Source organism: Botryllus schlosseri, chromosome 8 (assembly GCF_051294905.1).
Source record: "Botryllus schlosseri isolate E-star chromosome 8, Bs_hap1, whole genome shotgun sequence".
NCBI classification, from domain to species: Eukaryota; Metazoa; Chordata; class Ascidiacea; order Stolidobranchia; family Styelidae; genus Botryllus; species Botryllus schlosseri.
In genome coordinates, this window is record NC_137243.1 from 26215128 (window position 1) to 26239956 (window position 24829).

The following is a 24829-nucleotide window of genomic DNA, read 5'->3' on the forward strand; positions in this document are numbered from 1 at the left end:
GACCTTTAACAAAAACACGCAACTTATCATTTACCAACTCAAGCATTACCAAAAAAAAAATTCAGGTATTGTTGATTGAAAATCCTTGAGTCCTTATTATCAAAAATGTTATAGTGCGGCGTCGGAATCCATTCGCGGAATGTACTAAAGTTAAATTCAGACAATCCAAAATGAAATGTCTCGACTTTAACATAGTCTGAATTGAAATAGATTGACAAACATGACTACCATCTTTCCAAGTACCATTTCGATATTATACGCACATTGATTTGAAACAAGTAATGAAGCATTACAACTCTATTCACGATCTGGCTTTCCGTTTGTCAAAGAGAAATTTTAACATCTTACCATACTCAAAAGAATTATTCATAACATTAACCGGTGTTAAAAATATAGTTTTCACTTACTTGATTATAACACTACAACTCGCAAACTTGAATTAATTCGTCCTGGTTGTATTCATATGACCGATAATTTTTATTCAACGGTAAAGGTCGTTACTATTCTGTAAGACAAAGTATTTACTAATCGGTGCATATACGCGATTTGACATAAACCTATTATATTTTGAGTATACGAGATTTGAATGTCTGAACAATAACTGAGAATTAAATTATCACAATTGAATCCATATATGACAGCGTAAAAGATATTGGAATGTCAGCAACTCTTTACGGTCATAGTTACAACCACATTAACTAATTTACCCAGCCAACACGTCATGATCATTCCTGAAATCAACACAAACGCGACCACTGACTTGAGTTAACCACAAAACGGCATCAAGTTTTTAATCAGCTTGCAGCTGACAGATTATTCGAATGCATCGATGGGGAATATTATTGAACTCGTCGATATTGTTACTTCAACAAATTATCGCTTACGTCGACTGCGAAAGTTAATATCGAATGGTAAGACTTGATCGCATATTTGTTGAACACAGACATGACAAAGAACATTACCGAGATTTTACAAACTAGTCATATTACTTTTCACATCTATCAATATCAGAATACAAGTCATCAAACTTTTTGTTAAATGTAATATAGCACTTTTGGAATCGGATTCGTTATAGTCATACAAATTTTATTAAACCCAACACCAAAACAAAAGGACTTTCAAGCTCATTGAAATCAAATCATTCGTCTTCGACTAGCGCTTTATTAGATTGCACGCAACAATTCGTTACGAATGAGCTGTAACCAAAGTTAAGAAATCTTTGTGCCCACAGATATGGAAGATGAATATAGCTAACACAATCACGAATCGACGTTTTAGAGTATTTCACGGATGTAATAAACTTGTTAGTGTCGCCTATCTAAAATTATGCATGCGTTCGATTTCCATACCGACTGTTGCGATGTTTAGGATTCGCTTACAATGACCAAGAGTGAGGATTTAACATCAATGTCGTTACTGTCGGTATTCACAACAGAGAATCGAAACATTACACAGCGTGAAAATTTATCTTTGATATCAAAGCACTATCCCAAGTACACGATTAATACTCAACTCCGTTCACACTTTCCATAGAACGTGCTAAATGCAAAATATCGCGAGGAGACTTTGATCATTACAAAAGTAAATTGGGGTATGTTTGCTAGACGCATCCAATTCAGTTAGAAATTTCTGGTGCACAACAATCGTAATATCAAGGAAGTACTTGCTATCACTAAACGTGTTTTGTATCGTTGTTCATTTGTAGTATTAATTGAAATTGTTTTTGAACACTCAAATAATAATTCCCGACATGAAACCAAGCCGCTGAAAGTCGTTACCATCACGAAGAAACAATTTGTACGATGTTTGGCGAATGTGCCCTATAGTTAGGTGTACTAGAATTATTTGTGTAACACATACACCGACAATGCAATCGAAATTTTTTCCGTTGTCATTCGCTAAAGTAAATGTCATCACAATACTCTGTCACTAAAAGACGTTACTTGTATGTGATTGAGCCCCTAGCAATTAACTCACTAAACCGAACTCCAAAGAAATTTTACTCACTCGACGGATATGAAACAGCGTCGCTTAATCGGTCTATATCGCTTTTCTAAATGTAAATCATATCCAGCCAATAGAAAACAATTTCCACTCGCTTGGTAATGAAAACGTGGTGTAGGTCTTTATTCAATATTTTGTTTGTGTCAAATACTTTGCAAAAAACACACTGGAGTGGTTGAGCTTTACATCATCAGGCTGTCATCTGTAAATCTAGCTTACACGCGATTTGTAACTGTATCGTTTACCTAACCGAGTTGTATGCACAGTTGATATTTTTGTCATTTAGTGATTGTTGAACATACCACTTCGAAATACTCCGTTGAACGTAATTTCCATCATCGCGATAAGCGAAGTACATTTGTTTTGAATTCATAACAATCGGCTTTTCTATGACATGATAAACTATTGACAAGTTCTGCTTAGAAGATTGGTTGCATATCGCGAAAAATAATATACCACTCATATTGATACTGTTACTCCATTGATCGGTATTTTCAAACGAACCGATTTTCAAACGAGTAAAATTTATTACTTGAGTTGTTCTGCTTACTATATTTAAATGTACACTCATCCATATTTCAGAACCACAACGAACAACGATAAAAAGTATGCAATCAAACACAACATGTTTTACTTTTGTAGGACACTAATTATTATCTCATTTCATACTAAGTGTATAAGAAAGATATTCATGACACACGAAAATATTCGCTCATGCTACGAACATGTACAATGATTGGTGGCGCTTTCAAACTGTTTCGATGTCACAAGAACTTTATTGTCTGAATGGTTGTTCCTGTATCTTAATAACCAAATAGTTCAACACAGAACTAGTACGAACGGAAACATCAGAGTTGTTTGTATGCGTGCAGTATGCGAATACCATGTGTGAGTCGAGCACAACTGCGGTATCCACCATCCAAGTGTAGTTAACACAAATTCATTACAACGGAGCCGCGTAAACTTTCGTGAAAGAAAAGCGTATCCACTCCCCGAGGGTTCTGTCAATGTCATAACAATAACCCAGCTACTCCAACAACAGAGTACATATGTTTTCTAGTCACGGTCTTTACATCTTTCACATAGATCAATCTACTTTGCTACCGAAAAGTGCTGAGTCATCACATGATTGTCCTCACAACGAAACAACCAGTAGATGGAGCTGTATTAAAATTTTCCTAACCCTTTGCACACCAGCGACAAATTGTTTAGTGTATCGAGTTGTTGTTCAGCGTCAAGTCTCCATGTTGAAGCATACATTAAAACAGCGCAATCACAATCCAATTGAAACCACGGATATATTTTCATTACCTCACAAACTGCCACATTCAGAAAAATAAATTTTATTTCCCCAAAACATACTTGTAACCAATCGCTTTCATTAAACACACAACGCCATAATAATATTTACTTTCTACAACATAGACATTCCGATGTAGTCAAGAAATATTTTTATTAATCAAAACCATCGACTTCTGTTTACGGTGTTAGTGTGTGCATGTCATACATGGGGGTCCGTATTAAAATGGAAACGACACGACTGAATGTGAGGAGATAGAAGTCTATCGCATAGATTTACATGTGGTCTTCGCTACGGTTTCCAAAAACGAATCATCTCTTTTGCGTTGATCGAGACCGAGCAAATTAGTTAATGGCTGTGATTGTGTTTGTCATATGCGAATGATAGGGTTACTGTCAAATCTACATAGAACAACCTTCTGGCGCTCATAATAGCAATTTCATTCTCTCCCTTCGTAATTGTATACTCACGACAAGTATATTGTACAACTCGACAGCTACGTGTAACAAGACCAACGACACTGAACCCACGACGTTTACGTATGTAAAATTACCACTTTCACTTGGCAGTCCATCGTTTACCTGACTAAACATATCATTTTCCTTTGGAGATCTGACGTTTACCCAGAGTAAGAAACCATTTTCACTTGTAAATGTATTTTTTCCCCGGGTAACAAACCTTTTTCACTTGGAAATATATTTTTTCCCTGAGCAACAAACAATTTTCACTTGGAAATATATTTTTTCCCGGGTAACAAACCTTTTTCGCTTGGAAATATATTTTTCCTGGGTTACAAACCTTTTTTCACTTGGTGGTCCGTCGTTTACCTGAGTTAAAATATCATTTTCCTTTGGAGATCTGACGTTTACCCAGTGTAACAATACATTTTCTCTTGGTCATCTAGCTTTTCCTAGAGTAACAAAACCATTTTCATTTTGAAATCTGACAAACACACCTGACAATTTGGTATTTGTTGTATTGACGATAGTTTGAAATAGATTACAACGAACAGTGACGGAAATATACACGACTACCGGTTTCAGAGTATACCCCCTTCAGTCGTATCACATCAATATCATCGATTAACCACATACAATATGCTCTTGTACACCGAAATGCATGTTTTGGAAAATCGGACTATAGACTTCGATAGTTCTGTGATGTCCGGGTTCGTGCTTTGGATTTTCCAGAGTCAAAATGTCTGAATAAAACACCTCCTCGACGATGGTTGGTATGTGGATAACGGTGTTCAGAAAACGGTTGGATTTATGTCACCCATCGCGATAACAATTCCGGGTAGAGTTTTTCCTCCGGCATGTTTGCTATATTGTGTCTTTATTGGTCAATGTATGTCTCGACATTCAGTTTGAAATCGGAAACCCTGATAAAGTATGTAACCGGATCCGGATATCAACTCTGAATCGATAAACCAATGAACAATATTCAAAGTAAACATGTTACACCCTGTGTTTCCACGAAAAAATACCATCCAGACATACGTCGCGCTTGTTTGCCCACGTCAGTATACGCGTAAAAGGAGGTGTGTGACATTGCATGCAATGTGTTGGTATACAAACATCGGGGAGTAAGCCTTCGATCCACAGACATTATCGTAGCCGGTAATTTTGATACAGATCGAATGTCATCACACCCGATAACAATACCAATAAGCCACATTGCAATGACTCTGAGTCAATCTGAAGCATGACATACCGACACACGAACATGGAACCGTAACATGGGTTATTCGCACGACGGGAAAAGTGAACTATACAGCAATAGAGCGTTCACAGACATTCACCGTGCACAATCATATACCCAGATTTTTGTTGGATATGTACGAAACCAATAAATCGATACATTTCTGTTCCTTGGACATCAATAATACAAGAGTCATTCCAATGCATCGCTCGAATGTGAGGTTCATCGGGTGTAAAATCCATGTCAAATAACACCAAAGTGTGCCTTCCGTGTTTTATTATTTCCACCGTCGCATCTTGTCTGTGTCGTAACACTATGGTGTGGGGACTTGAAAAACGGTGGATTGTGAAACGGATTGACATAACCAACTGAAACCAACGTCAATAGCCTTGTGGTGATGACAGTTTCAAAATGTTACCGATATGACGAGACTAACCCCGATCTTTTATGGCGATGACCGTTTCGAAATATCACCGGACGAACTGGACCCATACGAAGGTGTGTTTTATGATTGCGTGTGAAATCACGAGGTAGTGTTCTATTGTGGTGTACGATTGCAGTCTTCATTCCACAGAAACACACCTTATTGGATCACAGTATCAGTCCGAGATTTTCAGAAGTTCACGATATTTATCTGGAGTCGTTATGTGGGAGTAGCGACATCCATGCATCGTGACTGAAAGACTGATCGCAATCATTTCGAGCACCGTACTTCGATAGTTCACCTAGATCAAACGCTGTAGTCTCAGCAGAAAACTTGGGTGTCGACAACACGATGGATATTGACCGATGTATCCAATTGGTCTGGGTGGTCCGTCTGCAGATAGGGTCATGACTATCTTGTAATGTTACAACGCGATGAAGCCATCGAATAAATCAGTGAACGGTGTCGAAATATCGATGTAATAGCACGGACTCAGAGTCATTGCAATGTGGCTTATTGGTATTGTTATCGGGTGTGATGACATTCGATCTGTATCAAAATTACCGGCTACGATAATGTCTGTGGATCGAAGGCTTACTCCCCGATGTTTGTATACCAACACATTGCATGCAATGTCACACACCTCCTTTTACGCGTATACTGACGTGGGCAAACAAGCGCGACGTATGTCTGGATGGTATTTTTTCGTGGAAACACAGGGTGTAACATGTTTACTTTGAATATTGTTCATTGGTTTATCGATTCAGAGTTGATATCCGGATCCGGTTACATACTTTATCAGGGTTTCCGATTTCAAACTGAATGTCGAGACATACATTGACCAATAAAGACACAATATAGCAAACATGCCGGAGGAAAAACTCTACCCGGAATTGTTATCGCGATGGGTGACATAAATCCAACCGTTTTCTGAACACCGTTATCCACATACCAACCATCGTCGAGGAGGTGTTTTATTCAGACATTTTGACTCTGGAAAATCCAAAGCACGAACCCGGACATCACAGAACTATCGAAGCCTATAGTCCGATTTTCCAAAACATGCATTTCGGTGTACAAGAGCATATTGTATGTGGTTAATCGATGATATTGATGTGATACGACTGAAGGGGGTATACTCTGAAACCGGTAGTCGTGTATATTTCCGTCACTGTTCGTTGTAATCTATTTCAAACTATCGTCAATACAACAAATACCAAATTGTCAGGTGTGTTTGTCAGATTTCAAAATGAAAATGGTTTTGTTACTCTAGGAAAAGCTAGATGACCAAGAGAAAATGTATTGTTACACTGGGTAAACGTCAGATCTCCAAAGTAAAATGATATTTTAACTCAGGTAAACGACGGACCACCAAGTGAAAAAAGGTTTGTAACCCAGGAAAAATATATTTCCAAGCGAAAAAGGTTTGTTACCCGGGAAAAAATATATTTCCAAGTGAAAATTGTTTGTTGCTCAGGGAAAAAATATATTTCCAAGTGAAAAAGGTTTGTTACCCGGGGAAAAAATACATATACAAGTGAAAATGGTTTCTTACTCTGGGTAAACGTCAGATCTCCAAAGGAAAATGATATGTTTAGTCAGGTAAACGATGGACTGCCAAGTGAAAGTGGTAATTTTACATACGTAAACGTCGTGGGTTCAGTGTCGTTGGTCTTGTTACACGTAGCTGTCGAGTTGTACAATAGACTTGTCGTGAGTATACAATTACGAAGGGAGAGAATGAAATTGCTATTATGAGCGCCAGAAGGTTGTTCTATGTAGATTTGACAGTAACCCTATCATTCGCATATGACAAACACAATCACAGCCATTAACTAATTTGCTCGGTCTCGATCAACGCAAAAGAGATGATTCGTTTTTGGAAACCGTAGCGAAGACCACATGTAAATCTATGCGATAGACTTCTATCTCCTCACATTCAGTCGTGTCGTTTCCATTTTAATACGGACCCCCATGTATGACATGCACACACTAACACCGTAAACAGAAGTCGATGGTTTTGATTAATAAAAATATTTCTTGACTACATCGGAATGTCTATGTTGTAGAAAGTAAATATTATTATGGCGTTGTGTGTTTAATGAAAGCGATTGGTTACAAGTATGTTTTGGGGAAATAAAATTTATTTTTCTGAATGTGGCAGTTTGTGAGGTAATGAATATATATCCGTGGTTTCAATTGGATTGTGATTGCGCTGTTTTAATGTATGCTTCAACATGGAGACTTGACGCTGAACAACAACTCGATACACTAAACAATTTGTCGCTGGTGTGCAAAGGGTTAGGAAAATTTTAATACAGCTCCATCTACTGGTTGTTTCGTTGTGAGGACAATCATGTGATGACTCAGCACTTTTCGGTAGCAAAGTAGATTGATCTATGTGAAAGATGTAAAGACCGTGACTAGAAAACATATGTACTCTGTTGTTGGAGTAGCTGGGTTATTGTTATGACATTGACAGAACCCTCGGGGAGTGGATACGCTTTTCTTTCACGAAAGTTTACGCGGCTCCGTTGTAATGAATTTGTGTTAACTACACTTGGATGGTGGATACCGCAGTTGTGCTCGACTCACACATGGTATTCGCATACTGCACGCATACAAACAACTCTGATGTTTCCGTTCGTACTAGTTCTGTGTTGAACTATTTGGTTATTAAGATACAGGAACAACCATTCAGACAATAAAGTTCTTGTGACATCGAAACAGTTTGAAAGCGCCACCAATCATTGTACATGTTCGTAGCATGAGCGAATATTTTCGTGTGTCATGAATATCTTTCTTATACACTTAGTATGAAATGAGATAATAATTAGTGTCCTACAAAAGTAAAACATGTTGTGTTTGATTGCATACTTTTTATCGTTGTTCGTTGTGGTTCTGAAATATGGATGAGTGTACATTTAAATATAGTAAGCAGAACAACTCAAGTAATAAATTTTACTCGTTTGAAAATCGGTTCGTTTGAAAATACCGATCAATGGAGTAACAGTATCAATATGAGTGGTATATTATTTTTCGCGATATGCAACCAATCTTCTAAGCAGAACTTGTCAATAGTTTATCATGTCATAGAAAAGCCGATTGTTATGAATTCAAAACAAATGTACTTCGCTTATCGCGATGATGGAAATTACGTTCAACGGAGTATTTCGAAGTGGTATGTTCAACAATCACTAAATGACAAAAATATCAACTGTGCATACAACTCGGTTAGGTAAACGATACAGTTACAAATCGCGTGTAAGCTAGATTTACAGATGACAGCCTGATGATGTAAAGCTCAACCACTCCAGTGTGTTTTTTGCAAAGTATTTGACACAAACAAAATATTGAATAAAGACCTACACCACGTTTTCATTACCAAGCGAGTGGAAATTGTTTTCTATTGGCTGGATATGATTTACATTTAGAAAAGCGATATAGACCGATTAAGCGACGCTGTTTCATATCCGTCGAGTGAGTAAAATTTCTTTGGAGTTCGGTTTAGTGAGTTAATTGCTAGGGGCTCAATCACATACAAGTAACGTCTTTTAGTGACAGAGTATTGTGATGACATTTACTTTAGCGAATGACAACGGAAAAAATTTCGATTGCATTGTCGGTGTATGTGTTACACAAATAATTCTAGTACACCTAACTATAGGGCACATTCGCCAAACATCGTACAAATTGTTTCTTCGTGATGGTAACGACTTTCAGCGGCTTGGTTTCATGTCGGGAATTATTATTTGAGTGTTCAAAAACAATTTCAATTAATACTACAAATGAACAACGATACAAAACACGTTTAGTGATAGCAAGTACTTCCTTGATATTACGATTGTTGTGCACCAGAAATTTCTAACTGAATTGGATGCGTCTAGCAAACATACCCCAATATACTTTTGTAATGATCAAAGTCTCCTCGCGATATTTTGCATTTAGCACGTTCTATGGAAAGTGTGAACGGAGTTGAGTATTAATCGTGTACTTGGGATAGTGCTTTGATATCAAAGATAAATTTTCACGCTGTGTAATGTTTCGATTCTCTGTTGTGAATACCGACAGTAACGACATTGATGTTAAATCCTCACTCTTGGTCATTGTAAGCGAATCCTAAACATCGCAACAGTCGGTATGGAAATCGAACGCATGCATAATTTTAGATAGGCGACACTAACAAGTTTATTACATCCGTGAAATACTCTAAAACGTCGATTCGTGATTGTGTTAGCTATATTCATCTTCCATATCTGTGGGCACAAAGATTTCTTAACTTTGGTTACAGCTCATTCGTAACGAATTGTTGCGTGCAATCTAATAAAGCGCTAGTCGAAGACGAATGATTTGATTTCAATGAGCTTGAAAGTCCTTTTGTTTTGGTGTTGGGTTTAATAAAATTTGTATGACTATAACGAATCCGATTCCAAAAGTGCTATATTACATTTAACAAAAAGTTTGATGACTTGTATTCTGATATTGATAGATGTGAAAAGTAATATGACTAGTTTGTAAAATCTCGGTAATGTTCTTTGTCATGTCTGTGTTCAACAAATATGCGATCAAGTCTTACCATTCGATATTAACTTTCGCAGTCGACGTAAGCGATAATTTGTTGAAGTAACAATATCGACGAGTTCAATAATATTCCCCATCGATGCATTCGAATAATCTGTCAGCTGCAAGCTGATTAAAAACTTGATGCCGTTTTGTGGTTAACTCAAGTCAGTGGTCGCGTTTGTGTTGATTTCAGGAATGATCATGACGTGTTGGCTGGGTAAATTAGTTAATGTGGTTGTAACTATGACCGTAAAGAGTTGCTGACATTCCAATATCTTTTACGCTGTCATATATGGATTCAATTGTGATAATTTAATTCTCAGTTATTGTTCAGACATTCAAATCTCGTATACTCAAAATATAATAGGTTTATGTCAAATCGCGTATATGCACCGATTAGTAAATACTTTGTCTTACAGAATAGTAACGACCTTTACCGTTGAATAAAAATTATCGGTCATATGAATACAACCAGGACGAATTAATTCAAGTTTGCGAGTTGTAGTGTTATAATCAAGTAAGTGAAAACTATATTTTTAACACCGGTTAATGTTATGAATAATTCTTTTGAGTATGGTAAGATGTTAAAATTTCTCTTTGACAAACGGAAAGCCAGATCGTGAATAGAGTTGTAATGTTTCATTACTTGTTTCAAATCAATGTGCGTATAATATCGAAATGGTACTTGGAAAGATGGTAGTCATGTTTGTCAATCTATTTCAATTCAGACTATGTTAAAGTCGAGACATTTCATTTTGGATTGTCTGAATTTAACTTTAGTACATTCCGCGAATGGATTCCGACGCCGCACTATAACATTTTTGATAATAAGGACTCAAGGATTTTCAATCAACAATACCTGAATTTTTTTTTTGGTAATGCTTGAGTTGGTAAATGATAAGTTGCGTGTTTTTGTTAAGCGTTTGATTTCTCAGTAATAAATACAATTATTGTATGTGCATACTTGTGATTCTTGATTCTTGTTTAGTTAGTTGGTATTGATTCTATAGGTGTGAAACAGCAGCGTGGAATGTGTGAATAATTCGATGCGACTGAAGTTGGAGTCAGCAATATTCAAGTTACGTTCGAATCAACTGTTCGCGGTAAATGGATTTCTCAAAGGATTAGAGTTGTACCGGATCAACACATTCAAATACGAATCAACTTGGTTTGTGTAGTGAGTTTCATTTCAAGTTGACAAATTGACACATTGATTGAATATTCTCATGATTCGCATCACGCAACCAAAGTCAACGTGAAACATATAGCGATCGCGAAAAGTATCAAATCTTGGATATTCAAGTCACCGTCTGCGACGGTTCTGTTATTCGGTGCTTATTACTTAATAGGTAATATTCTTATTATATCAGACTCGTGAAATCCAGTTCTGCACCAAACTACCAACATATTACATTGTAGCGATTGCGATGTATGTAACCACAATTCACGAGAGATGGTTATGTCTTATAGGTGTTATCTTGTGAGCGATCGTAGGATTTTAGAATTATTTCGCACCTTTTTGAATAAGCGTACACTTCACAAAGGATTAGGGTTAGAGTAGAAATAAGTGACAATTTGTCGCTATTCAAGTTACCGACACTGGCGGTCCGTTATTCGTTACTTATTAAATCTTTACGAGTGAAATCAAGTTCTGTGACAAACTGCTTACGAAAATTTCACCGCGTGAGCGATCGATATGCCTGTAACACGAAGCCGCGAAAGATGGTTATGTCCGAGACATTATCTTGTCAGCGCTCGCGGGGTTTTGCAAACTATTTCACACGTATTTGAAGTGTTAGTTTGTGAACGCGGTTATTGTTGGTATTGGAATCGCCGTCTACGCCGGCTCTCTGGTAAACTAATTACCAAATATTACCTTGCTAGTGATTCCTAGATTTTGCAAACTATTTTCACGCCTTTTTTGTTGAAATTACGACATGCCACCCGCAGTCTATACCCAAAAGTACGAATCACCGCCGCGGTCATAAGAATAACGATATATTGAAGTCGCATTCACCGTAAACGTTGGGATTAACTCGTATCGGTCATATATAATAATTTGGGATATACACATTAACTAAGAACCAATCACGTGACTATTAACTTGATACTTATTCAACACCGTGCGAGAGATGCATATACCCGAACCTACGAATTACCACTACGACACCGGTTGAGCGATCCCTATACCGAAAATGGTCACCGGTTCAAGACGAGTTTCGAGGCACCGGTTGAGTGATCCCTATACCGAAAATGGTCACCGGTTCAAGACGAGTTTCGCGGCACCGGTTGAGTGATCCCTATACCGAAAAGGGTCACCGGTTCAAGACGAGTTTCGAGGCACCGGTCGAGAGATCCCTATACCGAAAAGGGTTACCGGTCGAGAGATGCCTATACCAACCCAGGCACCGGTCGGGTGGAAGGGGGGTCTGAAAGGGTCACCGGTTCAGGACGAGTTTTCGCGGCACCGGTCGGGTGCACCCATAAGAACCCCATGGCGCGTCACGAGCGATCTATATAACTACTTATGTCCAAAGCCTAACCTAATCTGTAAGCCTTAAAGCTTAAGGCTTGAGCGGTTTCTAATTTTCACCAATTCACGAAAGCAAAAATATACCGCATCACACGTCTTACACATTACCATGGATTACAGGTGCGCAACTTGAACTGTCTATCAACAACAGTATCAAAGAAATATATCAGCAAAACATGATTCTCACTCAAAACAAATTAATATTTGAATAAATATTTTCTGCTACATATCAATGCAACTTCTGTTCGTTTATTAATACGAAGCTCTTAATATGCATGCAAGGTTCGCATACCGAACACAAAAGCGAACCGAAGAATCGTACCATCATCCCTAGACAGTATTCCTGGCTGACACGCGGCAGACCATCAGCGTACGATTCTCAGAAATGTTGTGTCATTTCAATCTCCATAGAATTGATGTTCCTATTAGTCCATGTGACATGCGGCATGGTTCGTGATTGGGAAGGGAGATTCCCTTAGCTTTAGAATCGTCTTTGCAAATCCTGTGTATATAACCTCCAAGATCAAGTAGTCAAATTGTTTCTGACCATATTAGCATTTGCATTTGTTAGATCGACGGAAAGAACTTGATAAAGAAACATATTTATACAGTTTCTATGCACATGCGCAGTTTGTTATTTTCGTGACATATTACAAGATATGGGTTTTCTTTATTGCATGAATCTAAAATCCTTACCATGGTATCATCTCGGGGATCCAGATCAAACTGGCGAAGCAGTTTAGCCATGCTGAACTTGACTTGCATCAGCGAACCTCGTGGCAATGCAATTACGCGGTCTGCCAAACAATGGCTAACCACAGAGTCGATTTGGCTCATGTTTTCCATTCTGGACAGTATCGTTAAGATATAACTTCGCGTGCATTCTATACACTGCCTAGCACCGATTTTTTTGAATAGATCGATAATATAGGGCGCTGTGCAAAATTGAGAATCTATGCAATTTCATCTTTTCAGGTGTTTGATTTTCTTTACACGAAACGCGTTCTCTTTGGTGTTGCCCCCAACGGAAAAATATTTAGAGTGGTAGGAAGAAACAATGTATCAGAAAAAAAAAGCCAATTGAGCAAAAGTAATGGCATTTTCGGACGCATCACACCTGCTATACACCTAATTCGATCTAGTATATCAAGAAAAAAAAATTTGTTGGCCTGTTGTATTTACGATTTCAATCCGCACTCATCCGGATTTTCATCCGCACCCCGTTTGTCATCCAGATTAGTGCGTACTATATCCCACAGGTTGAAAAGGACTGCTCTATATTATACGAATTACGAACGTATCAAAAGATATATAATTTCAATCATAGGAAGAAGGTGTACATGTCGTGTAGGCCGGGCCGTAATAGCACATTGTCAGCCCAAAAAAACCTTGGTCTTGGGCCCCCATATAGGGTGATAAACATAATAAACTAAAATACGCACTAGATTACAAATTTCCATGTGTCCTATGTGGTCTCTAGTTACTGACATGTGTTTCTATTGCTTAGGCTTGTCTTCCATAACCGCAGGCGACCACTATTTTAAAACCTAATTCCACGACTAACCTTATTTGCTGCATCTGGGACATTCATTTGTTACGTCGTTTATTCGAATATATCATTTCAACATTCATCGACGGATCATCGTTTGTCATTATCGATCGTGGGATTTGAGTTTAATTAAAAGTGGTATCAATAACTTGTTAGGAGCAGTTACACCACCTCTGCATATTACGATGAGCTTACAGCAGCACTAGATCAAATTATTGAAATCATCTATAATGATGAAACCTGGGTGGTTGTAGTACTGAATAAGTGAGTAAGTGATTGTTGATACTCCGTGAAAACACCCCCGAAATTCCTCAGGCTATCTTCCTGATTGGAGAAATAATCTACTTCTACTTGACAAACTGAAAATAGCGAAAAGTAAGTAAGTAGATCACAAAATATTATAAACTAGAAGTAGAAAAAAAATTGTTTCAACTAGAGTTAGTACTAGAAGTAGAGGGAAACTACTTGAATACTTCAAAAAACTAGAAATACTTCGTTGCTGACCACCCCTGGTTTTCAGAGTATAATATTTCATCTCAGATGGCCATTCTGTTTGAATAAGTTATGAAGTTTTAGCACTTATGAAGCGAAACTGTCTCGTGATACAAATTAGATTATCAAGCATTTTGCAAATTTAGAGCTTTCGCGGACCCCCGGTTGAGAACCGCTGCATTAGAGAATCGAATCCTCTAGGAAAGGAACTCTTTGTCCTAATGATAACTTACAACCATGGTTTGGCATTTCTCCACGTTACAGCTGTATGCATAGTATCCGATATGCAACGGTCCAAGTTTAATGGATACGATGATATTGATCTATGTAACTTCACCTTTTCAGGTGTTTCGTTTTTTTTTTACGCGAAACGCGTTCTCTTTGGCGTTGTCACCGGAAAAATATTTAGAGTTTCAACGGAAAATATTTGGTGTGTTAGAAAGAAGCAATATTTCAAAAAATATTACCAATTCGGCCAAAGTACTGTCATTTTCAGACTCAACGCACCTGATATAACCCTGATTCGATCTATCACATCATGATTTTTGAGAGAAAAATTTCTGTTGGTCTGTGTCATTTACGATTTTCATCCGCACTCATCCGGATTTTCATCCACATTCATTCGCCATCCGCATTGCAATTATTTTCATAAGCAGAACTGCGTACCATCCCATAGGTTGATAACCACTGCTCTATATTACACGAATTACGAAGGAATCAAACGATATATTGTAATACCAGGTATAGGGATACAATATAGGTCAGACATGTTTCACTCGTAACTTTCAGCAAGCGATCACAATATCCTCAGATTTTGGATATTTTTCTCCAAGAGAATGAGAAGATCGTCCCTGGGTGGGCTCGAACCACCAACCTTTCGGTTAACAGCCGAACGCGCTAACCGACTGCGCCACAGAGACGGCCACTCTCACGTTAGCATTTTTATCAGGGCTTATCAAAATGATAATTAGTTGTTTAGCATACTTAATACAACGCATATCAATCATCATGTTTATTCTAATTTCCGTCCAATACATTTGCAAATGATAACGTGGATTCAGTTATTTAGCAATCAGGTTTAAATTTTTGCAAATTATGACTTGGATTCTGGAATAAAACATTGGATTTAAATTGGAATTCGATTTCGTCATCATTACATGGCTACCCCCTTATCCCCAGAAAAATAAACTATATAATTTTAAAATAGGCCTAACCTTATTTTATGGAAATGAATCCAATTTCAGTCTCATGTATTAAAATCACCTACAAAGCGAAAAGTTCGACATCGGCGGTAACGTAATATGTATGACTCGTCGTATATCGAATCCGTTGCTGCAAATTTGAAACCCACTTTATACCGAACATCTCAAATATCGGCACTATTTATCAAATGATTAGCCACTAAATCTGACCAAGACATACTCTCCCAATAGTGCGATATGTCTCGCATGACTTTTTCCTATATTGATTGTGCTTCTATACTTGTCACATTACATCGCTTAAGATTCGCGCTATGATTGGTAGACGACGGAGTTATATTGAGTGCCCGAGCCGTAAAACTTCAATTGATGAATGTCCCGGACGTCACACCATAATCTCCACAATGCAGTGTGCCACATATATAGATCAAGTAATAGGTTTTGTTGACTAGCCACGCGCAGAACCTGCGCTATCTATATGTAAGTTGATGAATAAGAGGGCTTTCCTGCAAGTTCCGTAGTGTAGTGGTTTTCACGTCTGCTTAACACGCAGAAGGTCCTGGGTCCAAGCCCCAGCGGAACTAGTCTTTCTACAGTTTCCTATTTTATGCACCATATCTGGCTGCGCATAAATGAAGTATTCGCTTGAAAATGTCGACGGACATCATCTTTTAATCCCACACGTGATGTCAACTGTGTCAGTTATACGTTTTCGATGTCGCTGAAGGTCGAAATATCTGCCCTCTAGCAGTCTAATTTTACAATTCGACAGCCCACAATTTTACAATTTGTGTCAATAATAAAAAAAGAAACATTATATTTCAATGACTTTTTTACCTCGGAATCAAAAGCGCACAAGTACACCACACGCGCGTCCACGTCGTCCAAATATCATATGATCCACCGAAAAGATCATCACTCCATCAAATATGAGGACCTGATGTGTGGAACAGTATCCAACCGGCTGTCCGAGAGTCGACGAGCATGTCCACATTCAAGTCTAAATACAAGCAATTACTACTAAATAAATACCAATCAATCCTTAAGAATACCGGACCACGACTGACCTATCGATCTCGCCTTCCACGACATGCCACCCCATTTTTGTCGCTTGCTTTTTTCTATACTATCTTCTTTACTTTTCATTCAGTGAGTGTGCATGCCTCCTCTTTACATAACCTAGGGCCTAGGCCAAGGTGGGTGTCTGATTCCAAAGGCTACTCCAAGTCGCTTCGACACCATCTTTTTTTTCATTGTATCGCATTTTTGTGGTATATTGAGCGGATAAAATTGCTAATAAACCAATGGTGATGATGATGATGATGATAAGTCGGAAAACTATGACTCGCCAGCCATAAATGGTTTTTCGATGATGGCTTATCACTCACTGAAGAGTTTAAATTGGCAAAATTTAAATAGTGCTATGATCGGCTGAAGTCCATTTTAATACTCTGTCTGATTTGCCAAGATAAACAAACATACTTAATTATTTTTCGTAGTCTATCCATGTTAGATCGAACCATAATAACAGAGATAAATGTTATTACCAATTAATAGCAAATTAATGACAACTCCTTCATTCTGCTCGACATCTGTCGTGTTTGGAACCATCGGCCGGTTAGCTCAGTTGGTCAGAGCGTCGTGCTAATAACGCGAATGTCGCGGGTTCGAGCCCCGTACTGGCCACCTCAATCGCCCCTATAGCCCAGTCGGGAAAGCGTCAGACTGAAGATCTGAAAAGGTCCCTGGTTCAATCCCGGGTCGCGGCAGTTTTTTGATAAGAAGTTTGGACGCGGCACATCAGTAAAGGAAGCAGATTGTTAATCCGCCGATGTCACAAACTACTGTTATAATCATATATGGATCAAATACGGTAAGACGAGTTTGAATAAAATGCATTGATCACAAATCAAACAACATCCCATCTTAATGCCTCCCGACAGTCGCGGCAGTTTTGCCATTTGTCATTTGCGTTTTGGATTCGGCACGTTATGTAGAAGACGCCGCCCTTTGAACCGGAGATGAAACTAACACTTATCATCATATAACCTGCGGATCAACCGAGGTAAGGCAAGATTGAATGGATATTGGTGAGTTTAGTCTTACTATATAATTTTTGAGATGCTATTGCTTGCTCAATAGCCCCACTCGGGGTCCTCGCATTTTTTCGGCTGCTGAACATTCCAGAAATGACTCCATTCGGATCACGAGTGTAATTTTAGCTTTATTACTTACGGTACTTGGAAAATTGATTCGTTCACAACTCATTCATATTTCATTCATTTACTCATTCGTATCGGCTTGGAAGTCCACGGTCGCGTTCACATGGATCGGTTAGGGTAAATAGTTTCAATGGACGATATCGCCTATTTTGGGACTCACAGATCTCATCATTCCTAACCGATCTAAAGTGTGGTGAGATAGCGTAGTGCTATCATCCACAGCTACAACACCAATGGGTTGTGGGTTCGAGTCCGACCGTGTTCGACTCTAGAATTCCTACCTATACGAGTTGGAGGTTTATCTAGACTACTCCTCGCCATCTCAGCTGCGTAAGCGGTATCTTGTAAAAGCCTAGAAGTGTGCCACACTACAAGTCGGTAGAGACGGAATCAAAAATAAGGAATATCGACCTGCTGTAAGCGACCATATAGTAGTCGACAACCACCATGAATTGAATACCTCAAATAAAATCCGACTAAACGCGGAGTCAAAAGGACTGCGGAATCTCCAGTTGGCAGTTGGCAATCTTGCGTTCAGTAATGTGTTCAGATAGAGGAATAGAAGTTTAATTAATAACACTAGTTTACACATTTCAAAAGGTTGCTGAATCTAATTATGTGCTCAGAATTTCTCTATCGCGTCAAATGTTCTCGGTATGTATTTTTCTCAATTTCATAAATTAATCAAATTTCGCTCTTCGTTAGTGACATATTACGATGAGCGTACAACAGCGTTAGATCAAATTATTGAAATCATCTATAATGATGAAACCTGAGGGGCTGTAGTACCGAATAAGTAAGTGATTGTTGATACTCCGTGAAAACACCCCGAAATTCCTCAGGCTATCTTCCTGATTGGAGAAATAAACTACTTCTACTTGAAAAACTGAAAATAGCGAAAAGTAAGTAAGTAGATCACAAAATTTAATGAAGTAGTGGTAGCAAAAATTTGTTCTACTTGAGTAAGTACTAGAAGTAGAGGGAAACTACTTGACTACTTCAAAAAACTAGAAGTACTTCGTTACTGACCAGTGACCACCTCTGGTTTTCATAGTATAATATTTCATCTCAGATGGGAGATTGCCATTCTGTTTGGGTGAGTTATAAAGTTTTGGCACTTATGAAGCGAAACTGTCTCGTGATACAATTAGGTGATCAACCATTTTGCAAGTTTAGAGCTTTCGCGGACCCCTGGTTGAGAACCGCTGCATTAGAGAATCGAATCCTCTAGGAAAGGAACTCGATTTTGTCCTAATGATAACTTACAACCATGGTTTGGCATTTCTCCACGTTACGGCTGTATGTATAGTATCCGATATGCACCGGTCCAAGTTTAATGGATACGATGATATTGATCTATGTAATTTCACCTTTTCAGGTGTTACGTTTTTTACGCGAACATCGTTCTCTTTGGCGTTGTCACCAAAAAAATATTTAGAGTTTCAACGGAAAATATTTTTTGTGATAGAAAGAAGCAATATTTCAAAAAATATTACCAATTCGGCAATATATAGTAATGCCATTTTCAGACTCAACGCACCTGATATAACCCTGATTCGATCTATCACATCTTGATTTTTGAAAGAAAAATTTTTGTTGGCCTGTGTTATTTACGATTTTCATCCGCACTCATCCGGATTTTCATCCATATTCTTCCGGACCACATTTGTCATCCGCACTGCAATTATTTTCATACACAGAAGTGCGTACCATCCCTTAGGTTGATAAGCCTGCTCTATATTATACGAATTACAAATGAATCAAAAGGTATATAATATAAATTATAGGGATATAATATACGTCAGACACGTTTCATTCGTAACTTTCAGCAAGCGATCACAAAAGCCTTGGATTTTGGATATTTTTCTCCAAGAGAATGAGAAGATCGTCCCTGGGTGGGCTCGAACCACCAACCTTCCGGTTAACAGCCGAACGCGCTAACCGATTGCGCCACAGAGACTGCCACTCTAACGTTTGCATTTTCATCACGGCTTATCAAAAGTATAATTAGTTGTATATCATAGTTAATATGATGCATATCAATCATAATGTTTATTCTAATTTTCGTACAATACATTTGCAAATTATAACTTGGATTCAGTGATTTATCAATCAGGTTTAAATTTTTGCAAATTATAACTTGGAATCAGGAATAAAACATCGGATTTAAATTGGAATTCGATTTTGTCATCATAACATGACTACCCCCTCATCCCCAGAAAAATAAGCTTTATAATTTTAAAATAACCTTATTTTACAGAAATGATTCCAATTTCAGTCTCATTTATTAAAATCACCTACAAACCGAAAAGTTCGACATCAGCGGTAACGTAGTATGTATGACTCGTCGTATATCGAATCCGTTGCTGCAAATTTGAAGCCCACTTTATACCGAAGATCTCAAATATCGGCACTATTTATCAAATGATTAGCCACTAAATCTGACCGTGACATAGGCTACTTTCCCAATAGTGCGATATGTCTCGCATGACTAATTCCTCCATTGACTTTGCTTCTATTCTTCCCACATTACACCGTTTAAGGTTCGCGCTATGATTGGTAGACGACGGAGTTATATTGATTGCCCGAGCCGTAAAACTTATATTGATGAATGTCTTGGACGTCACACCATAATCTCCACAATGCAGTCTGCCACATATAAAGATCAAGTGATAGGTTTTGTGGACTAGCCACCCGCAGAACCTGCGCAATCTATATATAAATTGATGAATAACACAGGTTTGCGGCAAGTTCCGTAGTGTAGTGGTTATCACGTCTGCTTAACACGCAGAAGGTCATGAGTTCAAGCCCCAGCGGAACTAGTCTTTCTACAGTTTCCTATTTTATGCACCATATCTGGCTGCGCATAAATGAAGTATTCGCTTGAAAATGTCGACGGACATCATCTTTTAATCCCACACGTGATGTCAACTGTGTCAGTTATACGTTTTCGATGTCGCTGAAGGTCGAAATATCTGCCCTCTAGCAGTCTAATTTTACAATTCGACAGCCCACAATTTTACAATTTGTGTCAATAATAAAAAAAGAAACATTATATTTCAATGACTTTTTTACCTCGGAATCAAAAGCGCACAAGTACACCACACGCGCGTCCACGTCGTCCAAATATCATATGATCCACCGAAAAGATCATCACTCCATCAAATATGAGGACCTGATGTGTGGAACAGTATCCAACCGGCTGTCCGAGAGTCGACGAGCATGTCCACATTCAAGTCTAAATACAAGCAATTACTACTAAATAAATACCAATGCTATTTTATGCACCATATCTGGCTCCGCATAAATGAAGTATTCGCTTGACGATGTCGAAGGAGGTCATCTTTTATTCTCACACGTGATTTCAACTGTATCAGTTATACGTTTTCGATGTCGCAGAAGGTCGAAATATCTTTCCTCTAGCAGTCTAATTTTACAATTCGACAATTTGTGTCAATAATAGAAAAAGAAACATAATATTTCTATGACTTTTTACCTCGCAATCAAAAGCGCGCATGTACACCACACGCGCGACCACGTCGTCCAAATATGATATGATCGACCGAAAAGATCATCGCTCCGTCAAATATGAGGACCTGATGTGTGGAACAGTATCCCACTGGCTATCGGAGAGTCGCCAAGCATATCCACATTCAAATAGATAGATAGTGTTTTATTCGTCACATCAATAAATAAAGAACTATACGAAACAAATATTGCGGAATAGACTGGGAGACGACGAGGGGCCGTTAGGCCGTTCAAATCAATTACTACTAAGTGAATACTAGTGCATCCTCTAGAGCAGAGGTCTCAAACATGCGGCCCGCGACGGCATTTTGGAATTTCAAGTATTCATCAATATATTCAAGTGCCGTATATCTTTTTTTTGATATATGAAGTTAAAGTTCACGCTAAAACTACTATAAAATAACCGAAATCTCAACAAACTTCACTATCACATCACTTTTAAAAGCTACCATGTTGTGAAAGATCGACTATTACGTCTCGTTCCTAGTTTATAATGATAAGAAATGACCCGTTGTTGATTCGTGACTGAAAGTTGTGATTTGGTTTGATACTCGTTTTCGGGTTGACTGGGTGATTAAATTAAAATTACTCGAGTTGAGTCGGGTCAAACGTCGAATTCAGAGAAGGACTTGCGACTCGGAACGGTGATTTGGTTGGTAATCCTACGGACGCAACAATCTATCATATTGTCATTGGGAATGGTAATATATATAAAAAGGTTGTAGCTTGCGTTGCGTAGGGTATATAGCTATTTAATCAGGTTAGTATGGCAGCCATTGGTATTCTGTGACCCCCGTGACGTATAGTGGAATATATGCTAGGTTTTGTTTGTTATTATCGTTGGCGAGTAGGATAGTAGTACGCTCTACAGCTGTAACACCAATTCTTCGCCGATTGAACATTTCAATTCCATGGGTTCTTATAACCAGGGTCCGTAGACTCCATCGGGGTACGAAGCACCCACATCAGGGTGTACGAGATGCATTGTGGAATTAGGCCTATATGCTGTGGAATATTTTCTTGGCCAATTGATTCAACTGGAAAAACATCCCCGCGCTACGCGCGATTTCATGTGAATGGGCTTTCTGATTTTATTATAGGTACCATCAGAAACTGTGGTGTAAATGGACAGGGGGTACAGGAAATCTTATCGGAAGCACAAGGGGTACGATCGCTAAAAAGGTTAAGAAGCAATGCTATTACTATAGCTAAATAATGATTATATGTTGTTATTGGTTATTGATATATTCCAATATTATTCGAAGGCAAAATCTAACGCTGATTTAGTTTGACTTTGGCAATGACAATAACAACAGCCGATACTTAACACGACTGTAACAAACCATCATTAGGCTACACCGCTCAAATGCTCTGATATCAGTTCAATCTTCAGCAGATTTTAAAATATATTACATAGAACTGTGGCACGCACGTTAAATGTCCACTAGCTGCAATATTATATCCCGACAGATTTACGATGTCATGAGGCATGCTCTCGTATAATGTCTATAACTCGTTAATCACAAAAATTATGCCCGGCACAAAATCAATTTTATTGAAATATTTGAAAATGTTTTTTTTTGCATGTCAAGAGTGAATAATGTAATAGTAAATTACATTGCCACGATGTCCGTGGAATGCCTGCAAGGTCCCGTTACATAAGGCCTACTTTGAAATGATACATTGAATATCCCTAAGATTGGTGCTGTGGCCCGCGGCGTCATCATAAATTGGGAAATGGCCCGCGAGCACATTTGAGTTTGAGACCTCTGCTATAGAGAGTCGGACCACGACTGACCAATCGATCTCGCCTTCGATGACATGCCACCTCATTTTTGTCGCTTGTCTTTTTCTATACTATCTTCTTTACTTTCATTCAGTGCGCATGTCTCCTCTTTACATCGCCTGGGGCCTAGGCCAAGGTGGGTGTCTGATTCCATAGACTACTCCAAGTCGCTTCGACCCCTTCCTATCTTTTCATTGTATCGCAGTTTTGTGGTATATTGAACTGATAAAATTGCTAATAAACCAATGATGATGAGTCGGAAAACTATTTAAATAGTGCTATGATCGACTGAAATTCATTTCAATACTCTGTATGATTTGCCAAGATAAAAAAACATACCTAATTATTTTTCGTAGTCTATCTATGTTAGGGTTGCCATACGTTCGAAATTTCCCGGACATGTCCGGAATTTCACTGTTCAAACTTGCGTCCGGGAGGAATTTCCAAAATATGCCAAATGTCCGGAATTTTGGTGACTTGAGGTGGGCTGATAATTTTTTTCTTGCGAATATTTATGCTGATGCATGATATTTTTCTTCGCGCTGTGCGCAATTTACTGTCACATTTATTTATTTTACACCATTCTCGCAAGTATAATCAACCTTCATTTACTGAAATAAGCCGAATTGTAATCGCAATTATAGGATAACGGTATATTCCTAGAGATCGCTAAGGCCGTTTAAATGCTTCATTCAATGATAGTGGTTCCAAACGTGGGGGTGGTTTGTCTTTATTCTAGGGTTCGCGAATATGTGGAACGAAATCAGCTTATAAAACAGCCCCTGAGTAAGTCTGGGCAAAGGTGCCGACTTCTTTTTGTAATTAGCTCGTCAAATTTTGATCTGGGTCACGAAACATTTTCAAATCAGAGATGGAGTCACGACCATAAGAGGTTAGAAACCACTGCATGTGGGGTGTTTATAAAGCTCCGTGGTGCGCACCGGCATAAGACTGATAAACGATCTTATCGTTGGGGCATGAACATAGCTTGACGATGTACAATTACGCTCGCTGTATTTTCGAACTCATCATCCTCCACCAACTTTACCGCTAACTCTGATCATATGGGCGGAGAGTAGTAAGTATCTAGTAATATATGGAACAACTAATATTATTGACAGAATTCATTCAAATAATTTAACGACCAGAATCTTATAGCAAGCCCCCCCCCCTCCAGAAGTTGCATCGCTTACCCTATGGTGGGCTCAAAATTATGGTTTATTTGGGCGGTAAGGGGCTGAAAACATGTGCTTTCGGTCCCGGTTATACAACACACAGCCACATACTCACGAACCGGATCATAACCACCTCTGGTCTATGAGCAAAGCTTTGCTAGCGTGACGTCATAACTCATATTAAAATCCACTAGTTTGCGCTAAAGAGTGTCCGGAATTTGGGTTGCAGAAATATGGTAACCCTGATCTATGTCAGATCGAACCATAATAACAGAGATAAATGTTATTACCAAGTGATAGCAAATTAATGGCAACTCCTTCATGCTATTCGACATCTTCCTTGTCCTGAACAA

General features: G+C 38.4%; 2 long non-coding RNA genes and 2 other non-coding genes across 5 annotated transcripts in view; 1 reads left to right on the plus strand and 3 right to left on the minus strand.

Moving 5' to 3' along the window:
- Positions 1-24829, minus strand: part of LOC145444692 (uncharacterized) — a 330781-nt gene that overhangs the window by 227267 nt on the left and 78685 nt on the right. The window lies entirely within an intron of this gene.
- LOC145444720 (uncharacterized) overlaps positions 1-24829 on the plus strand; it is a 55209-nt gene that overhangs the window by 9049 nt on the left and 21331 nt on the right. The gene's annotated exons all lie outside the window — the stretch shown is intronic.
- Positions 15413-15486, minus strand: Trnan-guu (transfer RNA asparagine (anticodon GUU)). Its single transcript has one exon. It is a non-coding gene; the product is annotated as a tRNA-Asn (tRNA).
- Trnan-guu (transfer RNA asparagine (anticodon GUU)) lies at positions 19874-19947 on the minus strand. The gene has a single exon. It is a non-coding gene; the product is annotated as a tRNA-Asn (tRNA).